Genomic DNA, 16,154 nt, shown 5'->3' on the forward strand with positions numbered 1-16,154 from the left:
CACGATTTGCAGACCTGGGAGGGGTTTCCACAGGAGGCAAACTATTTCTTAAGGATGAGAGAATAGAGAGGGAAAGAATAGAAGCTATCACATGAGATGAATTGAAATTTGGACTCACAGCCAGACACCGAAGACCATAGAAAAAAAGCCCTAAGGATGGGAAAATCTATTACTGTATAATAAAAGGCTTCTGGCCAGTGAGTCTTAGAATAGATAAAAATGAAGCAATAATTAGCAGGATTTTAAATATCTCTCTAAAACACAGTACAAAGATTTTCCTCCCTCAGGAGGTCTATAACTAAAAACGGACATAAAACTGGAGGAAAATTCTGTTTCCAAGTGTCTGAGTGGCAGTCTGAGTAATTTACCAGGTTTCTGGTAAGAAAAGGAGGAACTATCCAAAATTTCAGTCAATATTTATCTCTTAGGTTAATAAATCTTGCTCTTGACTTCAACAGAAGTCAATACCTCCTGATTACTATAGGCAAGTGCCTCCTGGGCCTTTCTATTTGTTCAGACTCATCACGGAATGAGTCACCCGTTTCCCAAGAGCTCCTTTCTTAGGCATGGGTGTAGACTGAAGAATCGCTCACATTTCAAAGGTGTGGGCGGGCTGCCAATAATTGGTGCTATCGCTCAACATTTGCTTGAATCTCTAATTCTGATGTGTTTGCTTTTTCATTTTAGGCTTTGGGGCTTGTGCTCAGAGGTGAAGTGGGGCTGAGATAAACTTGTGAAACATTCAAAGGCTGTAAAAGAGACAGTAGCATGAGAGGCAGACGCAGAGGAGAAGAAAGTATGTAGAATTTAGAGAAAGAGGACCTAACTGTGAATCTTGTTCATGCCACTGAGTGGCTATGAGTTAATCACTCAGTTCTTTGCACTTTAGCTGTTGCCTCTGTTAAAGAGGGCTGATATCAAACTTAAAAGGTTTTTGTGAGAATTAAACAGATCACAAAGATAGAAGTGATTTGTCATCTAAAGCATATCAGACGTTGGCAATTGAAACCTAAGAAGAATGTAAGTTTGAATCAGTCCCAGCAGTGAAAGCTTTAAATGGGAAAAATAAAGCAGATCTTTTTTCTGTCTCTTCTAAAAAAAAAAAATGAATTAAAAGATTTCATTAAAGGTGTGTTTATCTATTAGGGACATGATACTTAGAGACAAACTTTGCAGTAGAATTAGGAAGTATGTACTTCCTTTTCTTCATACATTTCCTCTCACTTTAACAGCTTCTGCTGGGAATCAGACCTCTTGGCTCAGAAGAGATGATCAAGGTCAATGAATCTTTTCTTTCACCTTCTTCAAAACAGATTTTTCATTTAAAAGGTGCAGAGATGCTTATGTCTTTAAAGTTCCGTTTGGTGCTTCAAGTTGACTTAAGGAATCTAACTTTTTCAGGGCAGAGAGAATTAAAAACATGAGATAACTAAGCCTTGTCATGTGGTTTTCTAGGGAAATCTGCAGTTTGCCAGTGAAGTTCAGCAAAACTCTGTCTCATTGCCCATTGCTAAAATGATCCTCACAAGATCTTCTGAACTTTCTCCACCACAATAACAACAACAACAACAACAGAATACTGATATAAAGGGACTAAGCAATGAAATCTGGTGTGTATTTGCTTCATCTTAGATGTGTTTACAATATACAGACATTTCTTTCAGTTCTACCAATTTGCATTTCAGAAATAAGATGTCTCGATCTCCTGATCTCGTGATCCACCCGCCTCAGCCTCCCAAAGTGCTGGGATTACAGGCGTGAGCCACCGTGCCCGGCCCAGAAGTAAGATGTCAACTGACCAGATCAGAACTGGAGAGCTGAGCCCTCTTCCCAGTTTAACCAGGAACTCGTTGGATAATTGCCTCAGTCTTTTTTACCTTTCTGTGGCTGAAGTTCTCAGGCATAGTATTTGATCATCTTTCCCATCAAGCCTTGCCCAAATATAAAGAATGCTTTAAATATTTATTATTTTGTAGACTATAGATGCTCTGCACCCTGATGGAAAGCATGTGTTTGAGTTTCACATTTCAAACAGCCCTCTGAACAAACCTCATGATTGGTGAGTGAAGTCCTGTTAAGAAAAGTGGTTGTTTATCTCTATCCTAAAGGTTCATTCATGGTTTACTTTCAATTTTAAAAAATTAATTAAACACTTTTTAAACTAAGGTATTTAATTTATTTATGGCCATTGCAAAATTTAAAGAGATGTGAAAATAACAAAATTAAAATTTTATTATCCAAGTATAATGTTTTTCTTTCCACTTTTCTTTAGTTTACTATATTTTCTAAAACTGTGAAAGTAGCACATCTTCTTCATACGATGCAAGTAGTAATAAGGTATAGCTGTCTGTTACTAGTACTAGGTACTGGTTGATGAGGAAAAGTTTATAATCTTTCCTTTCCCACACTCCTGAGGTAATCAAAGTGACAGTCTGGTATGAATCATTTGGCACCTTCCTCCATACTCAAACAAACATGTGAAAACAAATGATAATTAGTTTTTTTAAACAAAAATTGAGTCATACTATATACATTATTCTGAGATGTCACATATTTTATACTGTTACAGTTAAATTTACATATCCATTATAAAGTTATATGAATATACTTAAACAATTCTTTTTCCATAGCAGTGTATGCTTGATTCTATCAGTGGACACAATTTTTGCAGGGATTAAAATGATAAATATGGCTGGTGCAATGGTTCACCCCTGTAATCCTAGCACTTTGGGAGGCTGAGGTGGATGGATCACCTGAGGTGAAGAGTTCGAGATCAGCCTGGCCAGCGCGGCAAAACCCCGTCTCTACTAAAAAAATACAAAAAATAGCCAGGTGTGGTGGCTGGTGCCTGTAATCACAGCTACTCGGTAGGCTGATGCAGGGAGAATTGCTTGAACCCAGGAGGTGGAGGTTGCAGTGAGCTGAGATTGCACCACTGCACTCCAGCCTGGGCGACAAAGCGAGACTCTGTCTCGGAAAAAAAAAAAAAAAAGACAAATATCTATATCTTATAGTTTCTGAGTATGAATAATCTGGAAGAAGCTTAGCTGGGTGGTTCTAGCTTAGAGTCTCTCATCAGGCTGCAGTCAAGGTGTTGGCTGAGGATGCCATCATCTGAAGGCTTGAAGAGGGCTGGAGAACATGCTCTCAAGATGGTTCCCTCACATGGCTATTGGTTGGAACTCTCAGTTCTGCTGTTCAAGAAAAGAGGCCTTCATTTCTCGACACATGGGCCTCTGCATAGGACTGCTTGAATGTCCTTACCACATGGCAATTGGCTTACCCCAGGGTGAGTAATTCTATGAGAACAAGATAGAAGATTCATTGTATTTTATGACCTAGCTTTGGAAGGTTCACAGCACAGCACCATTTCTATAGTATAACTAAGAAACATTTAAAGTGTTTCTCCTTTTTACCAAGACAAAAAGGTCTGATAATTTTAGGGATGGATATTATCACTCTTTTCATATTTCCTTTTATGATAGTACAATTAGGCAGGGTCTAAACTAAATAGGTCATACAATTTGGGGGTGCAATTATAAAACTATAATTCCTCTAGAAATGAATATATAAGAGTGTCTATCAGAAGACAAAAGAGCTTATTGTTGATAAAAAACACCTTTTTTAAATCTTGATTGTTGTGGTTTCTATACAACGGAAAAAGGAGCTGTTTTACACTGTCTCTATCCACTACCAGGTGCAAAACTTTTATTCACTGAATTTGTAATTATCATGTTTTGTTTCTAAGGGCATCTGTTTAAAAACTGGGATAAGAGTTTTTCCTGTAGAAGACTTCTCCTCTTAATAGTACTAACTTTTATTTAGCCTTTACTTTGGTGCCAGGTTATCTGCTAAATACTTTGTAAGCATTATTTCATTCAAATCTCTTAACAATTTATGTATATGAACCATTTTTCAAACAACAAAAAAATGAATCTTAGCAAGTTAAGCACTTACCCAGAATCTCACAGCTAGTAATGAAGCAACTGGGGTACTGACCACATGGATCTGACTCCAGGGCCCAAACTGGTGATTACTGCCTGATACGGTTTGGCTGGGTCCCCACCCAACCCTTACCTTGAACTGTAATAATCCCCACCTGTCAAGGGTGGGGCCATAATTGAAGGTGGAAACAATAGAATCATGGGGGCAGTGTTCCCCATACTGTTCTTGTTGTAGTGAATAAGTCTCACCAGATCTGATGGTTTTAAAAGCGGAAGTTCCCCTGCATAAGCTCACTCATCTGACACCATGTAAGATGTGCCTTTGCTTCTCCTTTGCCTTCCACCATGATTGTGAGGCCTTCCCAGCCATATGGAATTGTGAATCCATTAAATCTCTTTCTTTTATAAATTACCCAGTCTCGGGTATTTCTTCATGGCTCTATGAAAATGGACTAATACACTACCCCATTCTGCTTCTCAGTATCAATACCATGAAATGTGCCTAAAGTTGAGAGTATTTGAAGACATTCGTAATATGTAATAATTGTAGGAGGTCTTAACTTTCAGAATAATTTAAAGCTTATCATCTGTTTTGCTTTAGCAATGAAGTTTGTCAATGTCAACATTTTCAAGGACAGATTTCTGCATGCAGGAAAGATTATTCAGAGTTTTAGTTTAGCTAAAAATATGTTTGAATTATTAGACTTAAAATTTGACAGCTTAGCTGTTCCAAAATCTTGTATTTATATGTCTAGCAAATGTAGCAATCACTTTTATGAGGCCTTTGATTAATGTTTAGTTCCATTTACAAACTAGTTAATTAAACTCCTTTAAACATTTTACACCAAATTTATAAATTAAATGTATTTTATTTCTTATTTAGATACTTCAAATGTGTGATTTAAAAGTAAAATTTTTCAGAACATTTAAAATACCTCTAATGCTTCTAATAAATTAAACCTGGAAATATTATGAACCTTAAGTTATCTTAAATGTTTTAATACTATATAAACTTACTGCAATGACTATATAAGCTAAATAAAATTTTGACTTCAATTCACAGGCCTAAGTCAATTACCTATTTACACATTTAAAATTGAATCACACATTTCACCTGTTCTCTAATAGACTAAAATATCTTAAACATTATAAATACCCAAAAGTCAAGTATGCTTCCTTAATATATACTCATATTAATACTGTGTTTGATTTTCTTAACTAGTTTTATAATTAAAACTTCCAAGCTAAGAAAATGATTGTCTACTAGGGAAACAATTATAATATCCTAAGCAGTGTTGGGGCATGTTTTCCTAAGTAGCCAAGAGTGAATATCAAGAGATGGGGTTAGGGTGGTGAATGAATTATTTCTAGTGACCGAGTGAGATGTGTAGAGCCCTATTCATAGTCACTATATCTCATGGGCACCTAAATTAAAAGAAAAAAAAGAGTTTGGTCTCATAATCTAAGTAACCTTAATCTTGAGCTGCTCAAGAAATTCTGTTGCCCCCACCTAACTTGCAATTTCATTTGAGTATTTGTATTTCTTTTGATCTTAAGTTATTTGGACACCCTTTTGTCTAGTCCTGTAGACTTTTCAACTTGACAGAATTCTCAGTTGCTTAGTATTCTTTCTACTTGGTAATCATACAGATTAAAACAAGAGCCGGTTCAATCTCTCATGCCTTTTTTTGACAATGGGCCACAGCCATCAAAACCATTCAGCCAACATGCTCCATTTAGGGTAGTGGTTGTTAAGTGAAATAACTGACACAACTCATATCGCAGTGCCTAGAATACAGTATGAGCTCAGTAAATACTAGTAACTATTACTAATTCTGCTAGTACAATAGCTACTATGGTTGTTACTGGGAACATTACAAAATACGTAAAAATATTTAATTTTGGTTACAGGGCTATAGAAAAGTTTCCTCTTAAGGTGTACTCATGTTTTATTTATGGAAACAAAACTGTGAGGAGGGGTGTGTGTGTTGTATGTGTGTTTGTGTGTGTGTGTGTACATGCACTTGTGCATGTGTAGTTACAATCCCCAAAACAGAATTATCAATTTAACTGGTCATTGGTGATAGCGGTCAAGAAGTAACAGCAAAAGATGTCAGAAGGGAGAAGAAAAGTAGCTATAAGCTGCAAGATGGAGATTTTCCAGAAAGTAAAGTATAAAGCTAGAGATTCTGTAATAGCCCAAGGATCTTCTTTTCACTAGGGAGGAATCTGATAGCACTGCCATTTTAGAACAGTTCATGATCCGGTGTACAGAATCCAGCATTCCAGTTCGAAGAGGCCAGTAATGGAAAGCAGTGGTTTCTTGGAGAGCAGAAATGAGGAAGGGATGGGTAAGGGGGTACAAAGGGGCACAGGGAAACTCTGAGGGGTGATGAATATGTTGATTATCTTGTGAAGGTTTCACAGGTCTATTCATATGTCAAAATGGATCAAATTGTACACTTTATAAAGTATATACATTAAAATAAATACATGCAGTTGATACGTCAATTATAATACAACAATGTTGTTTTTGAAAAAATCTAATTTTAAAAAACTAAACAAATCACATCAAATACTTAGAAATTTTAAGATTAAAGCATTATATAAGTCAAGGTATTATTTTGTGGCAGTCATGAATCTCAATTCGCACAGGTATCTGAGTAGAGAAGGTCAGAGTTTCTCTGCTGAAGAATTCATAGTAAAAGCCTGTGAGACCTGGCCAGCCAGAGCTCTGAGGACTAACCCCTTACACAGTCACAAGGATTGGCCAAGGTATAGCATATGAAGGAAAAATCATATAAATTTTCTTTCTTTTTTTCCTTGATGATGTATACAAGTAGTTTCTGTACCACCGTTTGTTTAATTTTTTTGAGACAAAGTCTCCCTCTGTTGCCCAGGCTGGAGTGCAGTGGTGCGATCTCGGCTCACTGAAACCTCTGCCTCCTGGGTTCAAGCAATTATTCTTCCTCAGCCTCCCACGTAGCTGGGATTACAGGCGTGTGCCACCACACCTGGCTAAGTTTTTTTATTTTTAGTAGAGACGGGATTTCACCATGTTAGCCAGAAAGGTCTCGATCTTCTGATCAGCCTGCCTCAGCCTCCCAAAGTGCTGGGATTACAGGCATGAGCCACTGTGCTCAACATCTGTACCACTTCTTACCTGAGCAATGGGCATCCTAGACTGGTGACTGATATTTATGCTTTTCTTTTATTTCCTCTCATTTTTCCCTTTTCATCTTCCAGGAGATTTTCTCATCTTTATCTTTCAAGTCTTCTGTTGAATTTAAACAGTTTTTCTATTATAATTAGGAGAGAGATCCAAGATGGCTGATCACTAGCAGCTCAGGATTGTACCTCCCAGTGAAAGCACAGAGAATGAGAGGACACCACACTTTCAGATGAATTTTTGTTGCTCACGGACCAGAGATTCCCAGCGGAGGAGCCCCACGGGTTGCCAGCATGACTCTTGTGGCCAGCGTGGCGGCTTTGCTGGCACCTTGGCACGGCAGTTCTTGGTGCAATCTTAACACTGCTGTTTTGGCTGGCGCAGTGGATTGCTCAGATTTCGGCGCTGGGAATCAATAAGTTGGACGTCCACTCAGAGACCTAATTAGAAAGTTGGTAATTACAAAGATGACAGATGGATAAATTTATAATGAAGGGAAGAAACCAGCCTAAAAAGGCAGAGAATACCCAAAATCAGAATGCCTCTCCCTCTACAGGGGATCACAGTTCCTCATCAGCAATGGAACAAGGCCTGATGGAGAATGAGTGCGTTCCATTAACAGAAGCAGGCTTCAGAAGGTGGGTGATAAGAAGCTTCTGTGAATTAAAAGAACTTGTTCTAACCCAATGCAAAGAAACTAAGAACTTTGAAAAAAGGTTTGACGAAATGCTAACGAGAATAGACAATTTAGAGAGTATAAGTGAATTAATGGAGCTGAAAAACACAACAAGAGAATATAATTTTATTTTCCAAGGCTCATGTTTCCTCTGTGTTCCTTAAAAACAAGCCCTCTTTCCTTTTTCACAGTAATAGTAGTTTCCTCATATTGCTAATGATTATTATTCATAGTGATGTCTTTTTCTTTTCAATTTCTCTCCTTTCATTGTCTCTGTTCTCCAGGTAGTGTTCACTTCTGATTGTTTTGGATTTCACTTTATAATTTTTCATTGTCTGATCCTTGATACTTCATAGTTAAGAAATATATATATAAGAAACATACATATTTCATATATATATATATTTAAAGGCTGGTTGGAAGTTCATGGTATGAGAGTAGCTGACTGAAGTATTTACTACAGAAGATATGGCAAGGACATTTATTTAAAGAACCTCAATGTATTCTTTGTCCCTTTGGGGGAAATCCATTCCCCAGTCCTCTACTTAGGCTGAAAGCCTGATTACCTGTGTTCTGGAAACCACAAAAGTAATTGGATCTCCAATTTCATAGATCATATTCAGACATTCACGTATGCTTTCTTTTTTCTTCTTTCTTTTTTTAACTAGGAGAGAAGCCAACGCAGTTCCCCCACTACCACAAATTATGCAGACGAATTTCTCAAATGTGTGTAAATCACAGGGTCAACATATCTGAAATGCAACATTTAAGCCTCGCCCTAGGAAAACCACCTTTGTGATAAGGATATCGCCCCTGCCGGGTAAATATGCACATATGCTTTCTAAGTTCAGTATATAGAACCCCTGACCTTAACACTTACTCCCGGCACAGAGAGCCTCTGCTTTATTACCTCCAGGGAATTGAACTTTATTCTTTCATTGAACTGAGAGAGGAGCAGATGCCCAGCTGTGAGAGGTATGGAAGGGGCTCTGACTACTAGACTTGAAATCAGTCCTCCTTCTCAGAGTATCTTTCCCCTTTCCCCTGTTTCTACATAGGCTGAGGCTTTTGGAGGATTCTGCAACACAAAACATGGTTGGATTTTAGCTTTCTCTGTTGCTAGTTTATAATTCCATCTTTTTTCAGGTCTGCAAACTCCTTTACCAATTGTTCATTTGTTTTCCAACCTCCAAAATGTTCCTGTTGTCCCCTCCCCAGGTCACCCCTTACTTGGGTGTATACCTTAAGAAATGTCTTTTCTGATGATTAGGTGTAGTTTCAGAATGGAGCGATGTTAACTCTGGAATGATGTTAGCTTTTTTACATCTGTGCACATGGTCCTGGTCTGCCTCCTGTGGTTCTTAACCATGGTGCAAGTCCCATAAGTAGGCACCTGTGGCAGACTGTGACCAGCTGAACTACAGAACAAATAAGAAGGTTCGAGTGCAACCCTCCTATTACAAGAAGACAAAGTTTTTAGATTATATCCTTTTCTGGCCTTTACTTAAAGAATATGAATGTGAGGAAGGGCAAGATTATATATCTTTCCAATAATTAAAAATAGCAAAAAGTCAAAGTAAAATTTCTCAGTTTTTGTAGAAAAATTTATCTAATCTATAAATAGATAAGATAGATATGTTTACTTTGTATAATGGGGTTGGTAAGATTAAAAACATAATTTTTTCTTGGAGTGGTATCCCAGAGCTGTCCTCTAGCTACATTCTTGCCTCATGCACTTTCCTGTGTTTATGGTGAAAACACAGATGTTTTGGTGTATAAACCTGGATGCATATCTATAAGAGTATCAATATACGTTATATGATTACATGGCTCCTCTGTACTATTTGGGTGTGTTCCCATTATAGTACTATTTCTTTCTCACTAAAGACCACAGATTCTAAAACTTAATTCAACTGATCAATGCCTCTGGCTAACCAACATTTTGGTTCATTTCCAGTGGCTTTGAAATTATTGCAAATTAATTACCAATTTGTCTCAAGCGATGATTCATTGTAAAGTACTTAAAACCAGTAAAGACAGAAAAGACCTGCCATTTAGTACAGAGGTGTCTCTGGAGCTTCTTAGCATTATGAATTGTGTGAATTTATGTGGATAAACCAAATGAGGTTGTTTATGAGAAACTTGTTCTCAAAGTTCATAAAGGCTTTAAGGCTGGAACTTGGATGCTGATGGCAAATGCACAAGTAGATGTAAATGTAATTCAACCATTAAAATCGAAAGCCATAAAAGCAAAGAAATTCACAGTTAAAGGAGGAAATGGGTTGTGCAGCGCTTTCTCCAGCCGTGAGGCACAATGGGGTGTATTAAGGAACTGGAGACACCCCATAGTGTGAGGCATTCAAGGCATCTCTCATGTTTCATCCCTAACAGATTTCTGAGCATTTATGGACTTGAATATTGCTTGTAAAGTACCCTCTTTTGGGAGGAGCCTAGAAAGGAAATAAACTTCGTTTTTCCTTCATTATTACCATGTAGCCAGGGATGGAGGTAGCAGGGTGGATTCACAAGGCACAAAAGAATTTTGGGCTGGTAATCTGAAACATCGATGTTCTGGCTGAATCTTCCTCTAGGATTTCATGCTTTCATGATGCCTGTGTGCAGACCCCAGTTCAGGCAAAACTATAGAACAGAGACTTAGTGTAGCCCTGCATGCTCTATTCAGCTTAGATGTACAGAAATTTGATTTTTTGATCAACATGAGAGCTATTTGGAACAATGGAAAATTGTTTTCCATTTCTCCTTCTCTCAACTATAGAAAAATAAAATTTCTATTTTGCTTTCTGTGGATGGCTGGTTGGTGATGAATAGAAAATCTTAGAAATGATCTAGCTTGCATATATTTTGTGATTTCAAAAAAACCTCTCATTTTAAATATACATTTAAAAAATGTCTTAATCTTCAAAGGTGACACGCTTTTTAGATGACCCAGTAAATCTAACAACTCACCTGGGGAAGAGTCATCTTGCAACGTGCAGCCTAGAAGGAAGTCTTTCCATTGCCTGAAAATGTAAGGCTGTTGGGAAGGTGTCAACTGCTTTCTAGAGAAACGAATGCTAAATGTGTTTTCTGTTTTTTTGTTTTAAACAAAATTTCATCATACAAGCTTGTGTAATCCACATTTGAATTTGAAATTAATCAGGATAAGAGAGCCTGAAGTGCAGGGAGAAATATGGTTGAAATGGCGAATGATGAATCAGGTGTATGATTGATGTCATGTAAATAGCCATCTTTTTATAAGCCAGGGAGCCTGTATTGGCCACCACCATGATATAAAAAACATATGGCCATATGCATTTAAAGTCTTAAAAATGACTCCACCCTTATCATCTACACCAAAAGAAAAATGTTTATAATAATACATATATTGACTTCTGCTTTCTAGTCAATAACAAGATTTATTGTCCCACTCTTCAGTCAATTTTAACCTCTTTGGGTCAACAAATCTTGATATTGATCTCAACAGAAGTCAATACCTGCTTATTACTTACCTCCACATTTAGACGCCTACCAACAATTCTTATGGGCATTCCTTTGACACAGAAAAGTGAATGCTGGCTGTCCACTTTCTATACAAGATGTATGTCTGTGGGCTTCATATATAATGTCACTTTATAAGTCTAAATTCAGATCTAGTTATAAAACTCAATGAGGAATAAAGATAGATGGTTTCTAATATCTGTAATTATAAGCTAGACAGAGGCTTAGTACTCCTTTATCATTTCCTAAATAATAAAATCATGATCTTTTATATTAATTATGCTCTAGTCATTTCCTACATCAAAGATAATTAGGCAACATGATATTTTTCATTCGCCAAAGAGTGAACACAATAAATATTTTTAACAATGAAGTCTTAATGTGGTATAAGGTTAAAAATCTATAGTATTTCAAATTTTTTAAAAACGAGAAAAGCAGACTAGTTATTCATTCCAGCAATTATCCAAATGTCTGCCAACCTCTAACCTCTAAATGTTGACTTTAGTCAAAGACATTCTAGGTTAGATAACTAAGTAACTATCAGGAAGGGAGTTTTGTTTGTTTGTTTGTTTGTTTGTTTGCTTGGCAACTGAAAAGAAATGAAGATCAAGGAAGCAGCCTTGCCTGGAGTTTTTAATGAATGTGAGACAAGCTCTACCAAAGGCAATTATTAAACCATCCCCCAAAGTTGTTTGTTCCACTTACAAATGCAGTCCTGGTTCCATAAGACCTCTAGGTGTAAAACATCATCGGCAGCCTTCTTGCCAGCCTCACCTGTTGAAATATTAAAAAGGAAGAATAAAACACCAATATGTACAAACCCAGGGGCAGACAAAGCAAAATACACTCAAGGCTGTAAGAAATTAATTTTTCAAAGTCAATAAATAAAGCTTCATTGCATACGTATGTTAAACTGCTTAAAATTAAAATTCAAGAATACTTATATTTTGTACTGCTCTTGAAATACTTTACCCTCTCTAGGCTGACTCACCTAATAAAGTCCACATTTAAAACTTATGTTTTGCTGCAGGTGAAATGCCAGTAAATAATAACAACAAAAAGGGAAGAAAAGACTAATGGAGCCAGGTGACACAGATCACTTTATCACCAGCCCAAGTTTGCTTCTGCACAGTCCTATTTTCCAGATAATGTAATCGTGAACAAATTTGCAGAAACTGAAAATAGAACATTAGGAGAAAAAAAGAACACTTAAGTACATAAATGTGTGTTAATTCCAAATACGTATATACTTTCATAATAATTGAAAGTTGTTTTCTAAAAGATGTGAAAGCATGTCCTTTCAACAGCCGCTACTAGCTTGTTAATCAATTTTTACCAGCTTTGTCTGAGAGAGTTAATTTTTCAAAACGATGTCACTAATTTCACATTGTGCTTCCTGAATAAACTCATTAGCTTCCCTGTAAGTCTTAGTTTCTATTTGCCAAAATTACCTGCTCAAAAGTGACAAATGCAGTAGGGAAAAAAAATAAAGCCTGTTGTTTTACTGACTCTGAATTCCTTTTGAAAACTTAATCACTTAGTTTCTGAGTTTAGACCCAACTCTAAGGTCATCTTGCAGATTCAGTTCTCATTTTTTCCTCCTCTCTCACCACAGGTATCGGAAGAACTAGGGTCACGTGCCCTCCATTCCACTTTGCAAGGATGGATATGTGAGAACACTAAGTGAGCAGGACAGCGATGAAATGGTTATATCGTATGATGTCTTGAAGGCTAATTTGTCATGGACTTAAGAAAGGTGAAGAAGAAAAATTGTTTTTCAAACTCAACACTATTGATATCTTGAGAGGAGAATTCTTTGTTAGAGGAGAGAGGAATTGTGCTGTGCATTGTAGAATGTTTATCAACATTCCTGATCTCTGTCCACAAAATGCCAGTAGTACCATCCTACTAGCTGTGACAACCAAAAATATCTGCTAACATTGCCAAGCTTTCCATTGGTGACAGAACTTTCATACCAAGATACATTCTTAAAATACATGTAGGTAAAGCATCAAAAAATATTGCAAAATCATCAACTACTATAATCATGTAGGACAGGTTAAATTGAGGTAGCCATTGTGAATTATGGTAGGAAAAAAAAAAAACCCACAATTACTGAATCATGCCTACAAATTTGTTTAATCTTATGAATTGAGTCCTCGTTCCATAAGACCTCGGGATGTCAAACAGAGTCACTACCCTTTTATTAAGTGAAAACACATACCAGCACCTTTAAATGTCAAGTCTGCAAGTCCATATAGAGAGTAGAATCTGAGAATTTCAGAGTTGGAAGGAAACTTGGAGAACATCTATACAAACATTGTCTTTCACTGATGGACAGTAAGTCTAGCCAGGATATCTGACTTATCCAACATTACATAGCTAGTTAGTGGCAACAGTGAGATAAATGAGATAAGAATCTAAATCTTTGAAATCCAAATCCAGATTCTTTCTTCTATATCAAAATATAGGTCTATTTAGTATGGCAGGTTACTGAAGTTTTTCATTGAATATTTCAGCCCCTTTCATATATGTAAATTTAAATATGGCAACAGTCTAGTTAAAATTCGCTTCAAATTTTTAAGAATCAGATCTTATGGCTTTGATTATCATCTCAGATAATAATTTTCCCAGATGTCAGCTTATATTTAGTAGTAGGCATGTTCATCTTGAGATCCATTTTAAAGCATCTTGATACCTTCTTTTGGAAAATGTTATGCCATAATAATAAGATATTATTAGATATTTCCACTTAAATATTTGTAATCTCCTAAAACTTACTTTCCCTTCAAATTCTCCTCTAGTTTTCCCTAACTCTATGATTCTCCTAGTTTAAAAATTCACATTGCCTTTTACTAATTTTTTTTCTGAACACACAACAGCCAAACCATTTCTAAATCCTATTATTCCTTTTCTTCATAGTCTTTTTGAAAAGCAATTATTTCTTTTCAGATTCATTGCCATCAGACTGTAGAGATCCTTATCAGTATATGTATACAGACTGGTAAACTAAGCCAAACGTATTTTGCCATATTTAGTCTTTTCTCCAACTCGCTTTGCATATCACCATCTGAGGATTCTTACTAAAATATTTCTCATAAATCTACCAATAAACAAATATTCATTGAACAATCCATGGGTCAAGTTAATATTTTAGGCATAAAAGATGGGTAGAAGTGGTGGGGAGTGGAGAATTTGTAGCCAAAACAATTTTAAACAAGGTTCCTGCTTCTATGAGTTTGTATTTCAGTTGAAATGCATACTGCAGTAAACTAAAAGGCTTAATGCAAGACTACACAAAAATGCAAATAGGTAAATACAGAAACTTGACATTTGCCATTTCAAATTTCTGAGATGTTTATCCTGATTTCCAGTTCAAAGATGAATCTTAGTGATAGCTTGAAAATTAATAACTATACACATGCATTAACCTTTATAATCCCATTTGTGATCATCTCAACACTTTGTTCTTTCCCATATGTGCTTGTTACAGCGACCGATTTTCCAATGGTAGCAACCAATGTCCAGTAGCAGCTGATGTCCCCATCTGTTTCTGCTTGCTTTCAATTAAAGACGTCATTGTATCACATGCTCAGGCTGACCAATGGACACTTGGCTAAAGCAGTTATGAGAGGAACCTCCCAGCAATGCAGAAACTATTGGCCCAGGCCAATACTTATTCAGGGATATTTATTCACAAGTCATCTCTCCATCAGGGTTCAGTCTTCTGGGTTTTCATTTTCTGTATGCCTGTTAAAGATGGAACCCAGATTCTTGTTTGTAAGACAGTAGAACAGAAATAGAGGGAACCATGAGGCTCTGATAGCCTAACCAAACTGCCTCAGTTTGGTCTAAGCTTTGGATGGTGATTCAGCACTCCTGTGTAATAAGCGCCCTTTTAGTTAAAGTTACATGTTCCCTTATTAAAGGATGGTTGAGATGGTCACTTCTGTGTGCAAGACAGATTTCTTCTCTGGTGGTCCATCCTAAACTTTTCTAGAAATATCTCCCCCTGGCACTCACATTTTTATCATAGGAGCAACAATTTTATACAATGTAACTCTGCCCCACAGAGGGTCACAGTTGATTGCTAAGAAGTTAGAACCTGAATCAAGCTGGACCACTGAACCCCTTCTCTTGAGATTTTGAATTTTAGAATGAGAGCTCTGGCATTCTCTCCTGAAACTAATGATGTTAACTGTAAATTAATCTGAGAGTTCCTCACATTAATTTAAAGCCATAAAATGTAAATCAACTGACTTACACAAGGAGAAAAAAAATGGAGCAGATAAATAAAAAGGTACAATGACTAGAGATAAAGAGAATCCTGATATTCTTCTATTCCTGGATAGTTCCTGAGCCCAATTGTATAACTGACGTTTCCATAGCTTAGATTTCTGTTGGATTCTATGGGATATCTCATTATTCTCCCAATAAATTCTCCTATTTCTGTAAAGCTTTTCAAGCTGGATTCCTGCCACCTGTAATTAAAATATGTATAATGAATACATTCTGTCTCCTGCAAGTCCATTAGAGGAAAATGTTGTAGTTTTGAGTAGAAACCATTCTAAAGGCCATGAATAAACAGTCATAAACACAAACGCACAGATGCACACACACACAGATGCTAAAAACTAGGCCTATATAAGTTTAGATTCTATCTTACAAAAAAATGAAGCCTACAATAGCAGCATTATTAAAAAGCAGCAAATTAGAGTTTGCCATATCATTATCTGGTTCAAAACGGTTTTTTTTTTTGTATCCCATTATCATTACGTAACTGGGTTTTTTTCAGATGTGGGTTCTTGGCCACCAGCCTCTTAAGGAATAAGCGGTGGGGCCGCTTCAGCTGCATCGTATGCTCGTA

The 16,154-nt window shown here is 36.7% G+C and overlaps 1 long non-coding RNA gene and 1 other non-coding gene across 3 annotated transcripts; one reads left to right on the top strand and one right to left on the bottom strand.

Annotated features, from left to right (window-relative positions):
• The first annotated feature begins 1,354 nt into the window (after positions 1-1,354).
• Positions 1,355-13,116, top strand: LOC105721388 (uncharacterized). Of its 2 annotated transcripts, none has more exons than XR_002478132.2 (5): positions 1,355-2,059; positions 7,257-7,751; positions 8,458-8,609; positions 10,715-10,817; positions 12,903-13,116. It is a non-coding gene; the product is annotated as an uncharacterized LOC105721388 (long non-coding RNA). The 2 variants fall into 2 exon arrangements; XR_010340179.1 differs by lacking the exon at positions 12,903-13,116 and adding an exon at positions 12,318-12,372.
• LOC135272086 (U1 spliceosomal RNA) lies at positions 8,455-8,617 on the bottom strand. The gene has a single exon (XR_010340191.1). It is a non-coding gene; the product is annotated as a U1 spliceosomal RNA (small nuclear RNA).
• Positions 13,117-16,154: the final 3,038 nt, after the last annotated feature.

Source organism: Aotus nancymaae, unplaced genomic scaffold (genome assembly GCF_030222135.1).
Source record: "Aotus nancymaae isolate 86718 unplaced genomic scaffold, 86718_ANA_hifiasm-v0.15.2.pri h1tg000103l, whole genome shotgun sequence".
Lineage (NCBI taxonomy): Eukaryota > Metazoa > Chordata > Mammalia > Primates > Aotidae > Aotus > Aotus nancymaae.